Genomic DNA, 11,750 nt, shown 5'->3' on the forward strand with positions numbered 1-11,750 from the left:
GGTACTTGAAACTTCTAAAGTATACTATTATATATCTATGATAGTACACGGTTTTTTGTTGATGTATATCGCGTTATAAGTACTAATAGATATTATGATATGATTAATTTGGAATTTATTATAGGTACCTATTATAGATAAATTTTTTTAAAATACTATAGACTATAATATAATATTATGTCTTATACCTAGACTGACATACTGTCTCCGCTCAGAATCGTTTTTCTTATACAATGATATTATATCATTGAATTCAAATTTAATACCATCCATTATACAGTGACCCACTTGTAACCTACTGTACAGCAGAGCGACATCCACTTACCCACCTTTTTAAATCTTAAATTTAAAAAAAAAAAATGTTAATCATGATTTTTCCGTATTTTGTCAAAATTCGAATTTTAAATGCTTTTAAAAAAATTGTGACTATGGATTTTAATATTTTTCAAAATATGTCATTGTAACGATATATTAAGAGCCTTGTATTAAATTTTCAAGCTTTTTTACCCAACAAATAAAATTGTATTGATATTTATAGAAAAAAACTAAGATATTATTGCAATTTAAAAATAGTGACGAGATAGGACTTAAATTTGTAATATCTTTTTTTTTTTGAGGGGGGGGGGGGGGGGGTAAATCTAGAAATTGGGTAACCTTAATTAATCAAAAAAGGAATTTTAGAAAAAATTTCTGAAGAATTTCTCTGGTGTTTCTCTTTATCATAATATCTAACCATCGAGGTAATGACCACGAATGCTTCGTATATTTATTTGGTAACATATTATACAGGCACAGTGATGAATATAACACTAAGTACCTATTCGAAATTCGGGTGGGAAGGTGGAGCACAGCATAAACGATGAACCTCATCTACTATTTTTATATTACATACGGACAAAGCAGGAAATACGGTAAGTAATTCAGTAATAAATTGTGCTTAAAAAATGTGTAAGTATATCCAATGGTTAAAATTTACATACAGTATACGGCGCATATTTACCCCTGCAGTCACTGACAATATAATATGAATAAGACGGCCGTTATATTTAGCTGTCGTGATAATTAGTTGTCCGTGTGAACTGGGAATGTGCGATACATAAGACGGGTGGTTTCACAAACTGTGGATCTCAGTAACTAATAACTATAATATAATGATGTTCACGTGGCGAACATAAACCACCGTGAACAGATTTGCTTAATATTAAGCAGCTATAAGTCTACGCATTCAGACTATAATAATAATAATCGCTTCACGCTTGGATAAAAGTCACGGCCGTTCGAAAGAAATTAATCGAGTTCAGTGTTATTTTATGCGATAATCCGCCACCACGGGTAAACCTAGCCTAACCTATCTGGCTATCTAGAGTAAAATTCAATGTTTTGACTGGCTTAAATACACAATGAGCTATAATGGCCGTGAATGTTTGGCTTCATTCATCCGATCTCTCGTACCCCGATCAATTGCATTGTAATTTGTATTTTATTATGTTTGTAAAAAATATGATGCGTTTTTTTATACCAAGTTAATATTGTTTATACTATTTTTGACTATTGATTAACTGTCAATATGAGTTGCGAAGTAGAAGAATTAATTTTGGAAACATCCATTAAAGATTATGTTTGGAATATTAGTAAGTCAACTGTTGATCATAATTAAAATATTGTATTTTTATAAAACGTTTTAAATATAATTGCTTGTGTTTTTAATACCTAACTTACAATTATTTTATACTATTTATATAATTATAATGTATTTAGAATACGACACGGGCTTACAAGACAATTACCTATTATAACTTGGGCTGGGATTTCAATGCACTTTGCATTGGTTTCCAAAGCTCACTGTGGAATGCTCGTATTGTCACAAATTTGTTTATCTCCAATCCTTTTTCACGGTTGAATAAAGCTTCTGCCTTTCTATACCTATTACATTCATACTTGGCAAATTCTCAAGCACAAAACTTAAAATTTCATGAGCGATTTAAAATCACTTTCGCCGTGTGAACATTCATTACATGTGAATACTAAATACACCTTAACTGGATACTTTTATCGTTATATCTCAGCAATTAACTTCATAACCATCCTAATACCTACTGTAAGTCTAACACATAATAGTAGAACAATAAAATTATATTTGCTTACACAGTAACAGTTCGTAGAATATGTTCGATTACATTTTTGCAATTTAATGAAATTTGTTCACGAATGTTGTTCACAATGTTCATGTATAAGTAAAATAATATATTATTTAAGCCATTAAAATTAAAATTATAAAATTTAATTCTAATCAATACAATAATTTAAATCACGTTCATAGTTATTAATAAATTATTATCCTATACGTTAAAATGTATACCATTTGGTACTGTGCGTTTAATTTTCCGGATGTATAAATGTTATAATTTTCCTGTCTTGTTAAGTACCGAATTGATTAAAAGTATTCAGATAAGTACATTTTATTATTTTAAGTACCTACCTACTCAAATACGTATTTTAAATAGTTTTCAAAATAAAAATCTGAACCTCTACTTGAATACTTTTAAAAAGTAATTTTACAAGACAGTAATAATTTTGTATAGTAAGCTTATTTTGGTTCCATTATGATAATCCGTCTACTTCGACCACTTTAATTTCGGAAGCTGCAGTGCGCAATAATTGCGATTTCCTACATCTGTCCATGGCTACAAACTATAACGTACATTATAAACCTATATAGTATACTATGCGTGGTCAACGGATTATTGCGCAATACTACTGCCTCAGCCTTGACCGTATATTATACGACAAGTATACGCATAAACAGATATTCCGGTTTTTAGTCCACTACAGTTATTTATTTATTATTATTATTATTTTTACTACATTTTTTTTGCGTGAAATGTCAACGCATATTACCGTAGGTCGAGAATACCCGTATCTCTCGAAACATACGTAAACCCGTCTTATTACAGACTGCGTTGCGAAGCTTGGAGGTCGTGAGACGTCTTGTCCGCAATGCAAATAATAAAAAAATTATTATAATCGTAATAATAATATAATTATAATATGCGTCCATGAATAATTGATAATGTCATCGCATTATTGATCCGATCGCGGGCCGTCGATAAAAGTGCATTCACTATCTGCATTGTTCTATATGGAAAAAATTAAAAAGGAAAATTATAACAGCTGTTATACACATAACAGTGTGTATACCTACCTATTTACTTCACGAAAACAATTTAAGTTTTTACATGTGATATTATGTGAAAACCAATTAGTGAAGGGTAAGCCTGAACAAAACGATCTGCAGCTAATCATACACAATTAGGTATACCACATTGTTATGACAAAGGCAGAGGCATATTTTTTTCATGCAATCGAAAAAAAAATAACAACAAGATACCTACGCAAATTTGTTTCATAATGTTACGACAAATTCAAATCTATAATATTTTATGTTTCGTATTTTTGAGTATTTACTATTTAGGTATTTTTGCTTTTTGAGGTACTTCATTAAAGATTGATTTTTATAATATTTTTTTTTATTTTTGAGCTTTTTTTGCATATTTTTTAACAAAGTTTATACCAAAATGACAATATATTATAATATTATTTAAAGGCATCCGTACGCTCTGCCCGCACACGAACACACCGCACTACATGACAAATTCACAAATTTCAAATTAACAAATAAATTAAGTTTTTCAACCAAAATTAAATAAATAAATAAGTAATTGAATAATTCCTAATAAATAAACATACAAGTTAGTTTAATCTAGTTAAAAAAAAAAAATTTTTTTTATTTATTTGTGAATACTGAATAGTGTGAAAAATATTATTTAAATTAAGTAATATTGTATTTTCTTATTTTAAAATATATGCTATTTAAGTATATTATTAATACTTATTAGTTATTTTAATCCTTTTATAAAAAAGTGTAGGTATAACCAATGGCACAAATAGGTGGGGGCTTGGGGGGACTTAGTCCCCCCATATTTCTGCCAAGCCCCCCTAGTTCAAAAGTCAGTAATTAGTACTGAGCATATATAATTTTTAGGAAATATTATTGGAGGGGCTTTAGTCCCCCCAAAATAATTTGTATATTTGCGCCTATAGGTATAACTATATATTTTATTGTTTTTAAGTTTATACCTATGATCCATAGAATATGCGCTTCCATATCTAGTGTTTTTTTTAGTGTTCTAAGTCCTCTACCCGAGATGTGATCCTAGTATATTTGTATAAACTTGTAGTAGTCAATTTTTCCTTTCGTGTTTAAATTCCAATAAGCATGCGAATGCCCTTTTATATACGTATGTAGGTATATCTATTATAAACAGTAATAAACTAATAACTAATAACCATAATACGTCTTTGCAATGGATGGTGGCGATAGACAGCTACTACAAACTGATGATAGACGACGTAGATTTCCGTCTAATTGTAATATTCTCACCGAATAATTGAATGGAATTTCGTTGCGAACAGTATAATATTATATGGCGTATAATAATTAATAATCTGAACAGCCACCGACGCGTATTCGTACAATACAATATTATAATAATATACATATATGGCTCTATATAAATATTATACTCACCCACCGCGTGCCCGTAATAATATACGAAACGATTAATATGTAAATCAGTTTCTATAATATAATATTATAGTCTATAGATAGTGACGCACGCGCCGCGTAGAAGACAATATTATCAATATTGGCATATTATATTGCCTATTTAAATATCATGCTCGGAATCGTCGTCGGATAACGTAAAAACGACGAAGCATCGATGGGCGACGGTGGTAATTCTTTGGTCCACAACCGGTTCCGAGAGTGAAAAATGATATCAGTATTCCGTGTTTAGATTCTTTCGGGCCGTCCCGAGGTGAAAAACGATCGTCTTTCTAATGTTTTCGAAATCGATATTGCGCGCTTATAATATATATTATAATATCCGTTTGATCGAGTCGTGCAGCTTCCGGCACGGGTCATGGCTGCAGTTGCAGTTTTGGGATGCAAAATTTGTAATATGATACTATATATTAATGCGCAGTACAAAGCACCAACTATAATGTGTAAAGAATGGCTGTTTTATTGTGAATTATATTATGTAGACAATATCTATTAAAGGAAATTCAAACGAGCCATTTTTTTAACGTCTATAGGCATATTTTTTATATAATATTTTTAATTTTTCTACGATTATCAGATATTCAGATATAAAATATTTGTAAATGTTTTGCAGGGGCGTAGTTGAGAGGATATTATATAATTTAACTTCCCTCTTTTTGAGGTGTGTATTTTTAAATAATTGTTCTCATTGGTCATTGACAGTCTCATTTGTTTTATCATAATAGGCATTGTTATATATATATACCTATTGGCTATTACCTATATTATGTAATACACCATTTGAATAATCTGAATAATATACTTTTTGAATTACAATAAAACAGCTAAATTAACGTTATTTTTAAATTGAATATACGGTTTTGTCGAGAAAAAAATTGTTCTTATTACGTATTTCCTATGTATAGACCTAATAATTTTATTTTGCTATATAGCTACCTATAATTTGAACAACTTATATTATGAGGAATCTTGTTTTACATTTTCAATGTTTTTGAGCAGGAACATTATTATTTCCAAATCCAAAAATGTTCTGGTTCATTGGTTTGCGATACTGCAGCAACAATCATCCTGTACCTGCACAGAGGTTTTATCTCGAATGCGTTTTCACGCCGCGCCGTGAGAAACCGAGCGTAGGTATATATACGATGGTAACCTCGACGAGGCGGAGGTCAACGTGGCAACGGCATCGCATGCTAACTTGCGTCGTTTTTATGTACGTACAGTTATTATATTTATTTTACTATTTTCTTTTTATTTTGCGGAAAGTGAAAACATCACGAACTATACTCGCGCAGGTGATACGACTGATTAGAGTATATTATATACAACTAGCTAGTATATACTACTTGGCGGGATAGCCAGTATCGCGATCATACTTTCCTATCTCCGTCGTGATGAAGTATTCCGCGACGTCGGGAACATCATCAAAATCAAGTCTTTTTTTTTCCCATGATAGCGAAGAATAATTCGTCGCCGCACAGTACCTGTATATATACTAGCTTTTTCTAAACACCTTTTTGGTTCGACATTATAATAAAACACGAACTGACCTGCAGCAGGTTTTCTATTAAAATAATATGAGAAAATATGCAATATTATAACACGGTTATTATTAGATCACAATATATAGGAGATAGCTATCGAAACTTGATAGTCCTGAATTTTTAGAAAATATTCAAAGAAATATAAATCCGCTCAAAATATCATCTGTACGCACTTCAACGCCCACATTGATATAATATACCTAGGTAGGTACATATTATTATGTTATTTTAATATTATGTTGCATGGTTTTCGATAACAGTCGATTTACTTCCACTGTAGCCCATCATAGGGTTCTAGTTACCGACATTTCTACTGCAGCTGTATTTTATTATATTATATTCGACGTTCATATAATATTATAGGTAGGAAAAATCTATATGTTATGTATAGTATTTTGTGCGCTGCGAACAGGGACGAGGCGCGAACGTCTCTTGCTTAACGATTTGATTTTCTTGCCACTCTATAATGTATGGAAATCCTGCAGCAGATATTATTATCGTCATCATTATTATATACCGATATAACGACTAATACGTATATTATATAACAATAACGAGATGAGTATTATGAATTTACATAATTCCAAGGATATATATGACAGGAGTCTATTGCTGCACTGCGACCGCGGCCGCGGGGGTCGTCCTTATTATAGACATTATAATTTATAATATACGAAGCGCTTTCACGTCAGAAACAAATAAATAAATACAAAAAATAAATAAAAAAATAAAAAAATAGAAATGGAAAGAGATGCTATACATGCGAGTGGATAAAAAGGACACCCGGTGAAAGTGACCGTGAGGGGCGACACGAAACGTGGTCCGTGGTATGGTGTGGTATAAGCTGCAGCGTCTAACGGAGATCGTAAACGCATAATTCTATTTAATTCATTTTATAATGTATATATCGTATACGCTTCTTCCGAGTCACTTATGGTCATGCGAGCACACGCACGCACATATTATCATTGATTATGTGTACATTGTATATATGAGTGTGGCAGTCCATTGAAATAATACGCGTACTGTGCGTGCAGCGATTATTCTGTAAGATGGAATAGCAGATAAATTGACATGTGTTAAATATATACGGAGTGTTAAATAGCGTGGAAATCTTATGACCGGACCTGCAGTCTCGGCAGTCGACTTGACGATTTTCTGGGGCTCGATGCGGGGGAGGAAGAAGTGTTTGATGAAAATGTTCGGGAAACGACGTGCGTCATTATTAAAACAGTTAATTTAAAAAAAACGTAATAACCAAGACTAATAGTACCTATAGTACCTATAAGTCACTACCCTTAAATGCTTTAAAAAAAAAAAATAGGATAATTATTACAAGATATAGGTATACCAAAGTACAAAAATAAATACTAATGATAAATGAATAATTGTATCTAAATTCAAAATAAAGATAAAACTAGTAATAACTAGATATAATTATATAAAGATGATAACACTATATTCAACTAAATAAAAATCTTATTTATACTTAACATTTTTGTAATTTGTGTAATTCGCCTTCTAATTGCTACACCTAATGTTTTGAACGAATAAACGATACAATTCAAATTTTTAAAATAAAATTGTTATCAACATTATAGGTGCAAGTACCTAATTACACTTTTGGATAGCTATCATTATTCAGAAATATATTTATTTTTAACTACTTTACATATTAACATTTCAAAGTACATTTTAATATAACCTGTGACTGATTACTGCCATTGCTAAAAATATGTATATTGTATATGACTTTCAACAAAAAATTATATAATAATTATCTGATGACCTGATATTTACTTTTGTAGATTTCACGTTTACAATTTATACATTTTAATGAATAATATATTAATATAGGATAAAATATGAAACTTTTATACATATACTAGCTGAATATGTGCACTTCGTTGCCCGTTAAATTTACCAACTCTTTATGACTCAAACTTTGTTCAATTCGTTATTTAATATTCGGTGTATGATGGTGTTTAAAATTAATCTTAACTTTTCCGTTGACCGGAATAAAAATTTTGATCCGCAGCAGTATATTATCAGGTAGGCAATCTACCTGCGGTAGATCGCGGACCCCTAGTTTGTACGTAGGTGTAGATTTAACTCTAAAGTACCAAAGTTATATCAAGTTTGTCGTATTCTACCTATGGTGGATTAATATAATCAATTAATACAAAATCCTAACCTAACCTGTTGCGTCACTGTTGTATCTTTGCCATCCAGATTTCCTACTTTTCCGGTGGATTTCCCTAAAATTTTGTTTCATAATAACCTTTTCCGTGATATAATCTTTCATTTAAAAAAAATCAAGAAGATCTGATAAGTAGTTCCAGAGTTAACCATGTACAAAGATTTTCATTTCACATTTATATAGTTAGAAGATATATATAATATAATGACAAAAAATAATAATACAAATCAACAAAGGTGCCCGTAACCAAGCAATATACAATACACTATTATTATTTTAATCCACAACTTAACTTGTTATTTTTGGCCATGTCGCCTGCAGGTGTATGTGAAGCTGTACGATATATTTACTGCGCAATGCGATAATAAAATCGAATGTGGCGCACGATTTGATGTAAAACTGTAGAAAAAAACGAAAAAAAACAAATGAATTAATATCCATGGTTTCCATGGTTTCCATGGTTTGCACTTAAATATATACAAAAATAAATATCACCATGTCGCCAGGTGTGCACTTAAAAGGCCATAACTCTGGAACCACTTATCGCACAACGTACAAACTTCACAGAAACCATCTACATATCAATCTTAATATTCCCTGAATTTTTTATCGAAATCGGTTCGGTGGATCTTGAGTTATAAAATGTATTCAAAATGTACATTCATTTTTACATATATAGATGAGTAACATTTACATATAAAAAAAGTAGATGTTAATTACAAAATAAACGATAAAACCTTAGAAAACATTGTCAATTATTATCATACAATTATATGTGGTAAACCGCATAGTTTTGTCTGACAATTTGTTTTAACGTGGACGATCTAAGGTTTGAAATTCACACCAGAATGTGTATAATTACTTAATGAAAATAATGGAAAAGTTAATACTTAATAATATAGTTTAAATAATAATTATATATAATAATAATAATTGTATTCATAAATCAGGAAGTGCATAAATCATAAAGCTGCATAGGTACTTCATACTATTTGACTCAAATCAAATTACGAGTAATAAATTATATATTGTATTGCTTTATCGATGTAATTCCTTTGGGATTCAAACAAATTAGAATTTCACAAATTATTGTTTATATTCCATGACTAAGTAGGTATGAAAAGCTTATTCACTCTTTAATATCCACGTCATTATTTATTATTATTTTATCAATGAAGCTCATTGAACCTACAGCTTTGTAACAGATTGGCCTATTAGAGAATTTTATTTTTTTTTTTTAAAACAAATTGTTTTTCTATGCGATATAAAAATGTAAGCTATTGTGACTGCATGGGATCAACCTTTGCGTTTAAATTTTGGCTAGAGATCATTTTTAAAAGTCCGGCGCCACTGATAATAATATGTTCTGTATACTTCTATGACAAAACTTGTATGTATAGGTACCTTTTATCTCCAGTTGGCAGTGGTTGCTAGAACACAATAATCTGTGTTGATCCAATGCAACAATTTTGAATACACACTGTGTACACAGCATTATATACAACATTGTAGCTATTGGCGAACTCGTCGACTCGTGACCACATTATAATTTATAACTTTTTGTCATCCGTATTCATTGTTGGTCAATATGTTTCTGCGTATTCGTCCCGGTAATTAACTTACCGACATGGGCACCGTTCAACTTTCCAAGTTGTCAAAGTGTTATTTCAGGACATCGCTAATAACCGGAAAACAGGAAAACCAGATGAGATACGATTGATAAAGCGGGTGCGAGGGTGAATTCGGCATTGACTCCGCGGCCTTCTCGTCTAGGTGGCTGAACAGCCTGAAATTATGAAGCCTTCGACAACGGACTCAAACGGAGTAATAAACGACGAAATTATATTCTATCCTGGCTGTATTTTTTACCAAACTATTATTATAGGTAGGTACCTTATTGTATGCCAATTTCCAACTGTATCGACTATCGCGAGTAATATAATAATTATTATACTTCCTATAATATATCCTATAATTGCTAGTAATATTATTTTAAAAATACGTCGGGAAGTTCACTCGAAAACAACTTTTCCATTTTTATTTTTAATTTGAACTCTAAACCCCTTCAACGTTAATTGATTTTAAAATGTTGAATATTGAATTTTTTTTTTAATTTTAGTAATAATATTAAGTTAAAAAAATAATTTAAACATATGTAAATTATCCATTGTTAAATTAACTTTATGAAGAATTCAATTTTGGTTTTAGAAATGTCATCCATGGATATAACTAGGGCCTAGGGGTCATTATTCAATACCCGTTATTGACACCCGAAAATTACATGATTGCGGACAAATATTGCCAAATTTATAAATTATACATCGATAATAAGAGAATTCTGACTGTATTAAAATGTGTAAGCTTATAGTATTTTACAAGTCAGTTTTTTCAGTCAGGTTGATTTACGGGGGAGGGAGGGACCCCCTCCCAGACACTGATATATACATATATAATTAATTAATTAATTTCATAAAAATAATACATTTGATATACATATTATTTTTTAGGACCCCCCCCCCCCCCCCCCCAGAATAATTTTGAAAATCCGCCACTATTACAAGTAATTTCAGTTCAATACTATAGGTATATAGTTATGGCACATATTGTGTTCATTTGTTAATCATATATATTTTAAATCAATATTATTATTTAGTGTTATTATTGTATTATTTTTGTATTTTAAATTTTTTAAATTATAGAAAATGCTATTAATGTAATTTTATCAAAACGTGGTATAAAAAGTTAATTCTTGAAGAAATACGACGCGACGTCAATGTTATTATACATTAATTATCACTTATCATAGTTTATATTATATTATTAATATTGTGTAGTACCTACTGTAGTCCATGGCTTAAGATAATATACTTAAATTTTTTTCGTATTTATTTTAAACCATAGGCGATGCAGTCGTTGCTCACTTGAGACGTCCGTACAATAAGCTGATCATAAAATTGATAATCGTTGGGCTTGGTAGACTGTATCACACAGCTTAGCAACGTTTCACTAAATTTCGTCCAGAATCGTATGTCGAAATCATCTATTTTTTTTTATAATATCTTTTGTTATATATAGTGGCAGTCCGCTATCGTGTTGTGAAAAAGGTAAAGAAAGGTAAAATCATAATAATATTTAGTATATAGGTAATATAATAAATATATCATAATATGATATGATGATACCACTTTTATCATGGGTAAAGCGGCCGCAATTTTATTGTGTTCCACTCATCAATACAATATGTAAGCAAAAGATAAAAAAAAAGTTTAATATTCGTTTATTGTTCAAAGGTTGTTTACTTGTGCGTACGTGTGTGGAGTACTGGAATATATTGAGGTATAAGAGTAGGTACTAGAGTCAGTGGCGTCATTTGGGGGGGGGG

The sequence above is a fragment of the Acyrthosiphon pisum genome, chromosome A1, assembly GCF_005508785.2.
Source record: "Acyrthosiphon pisum isolate AL4f chromosome A1, pea_aphid_22Mar2018_4r6ur, whole genome shotgun sequence".
NCBI lineage: Eukaryota > Metazoa > Arthropoda > Insecta > Hemiptera > Aphididae > Acyrthosiphon > Acyrthosiphon pisum.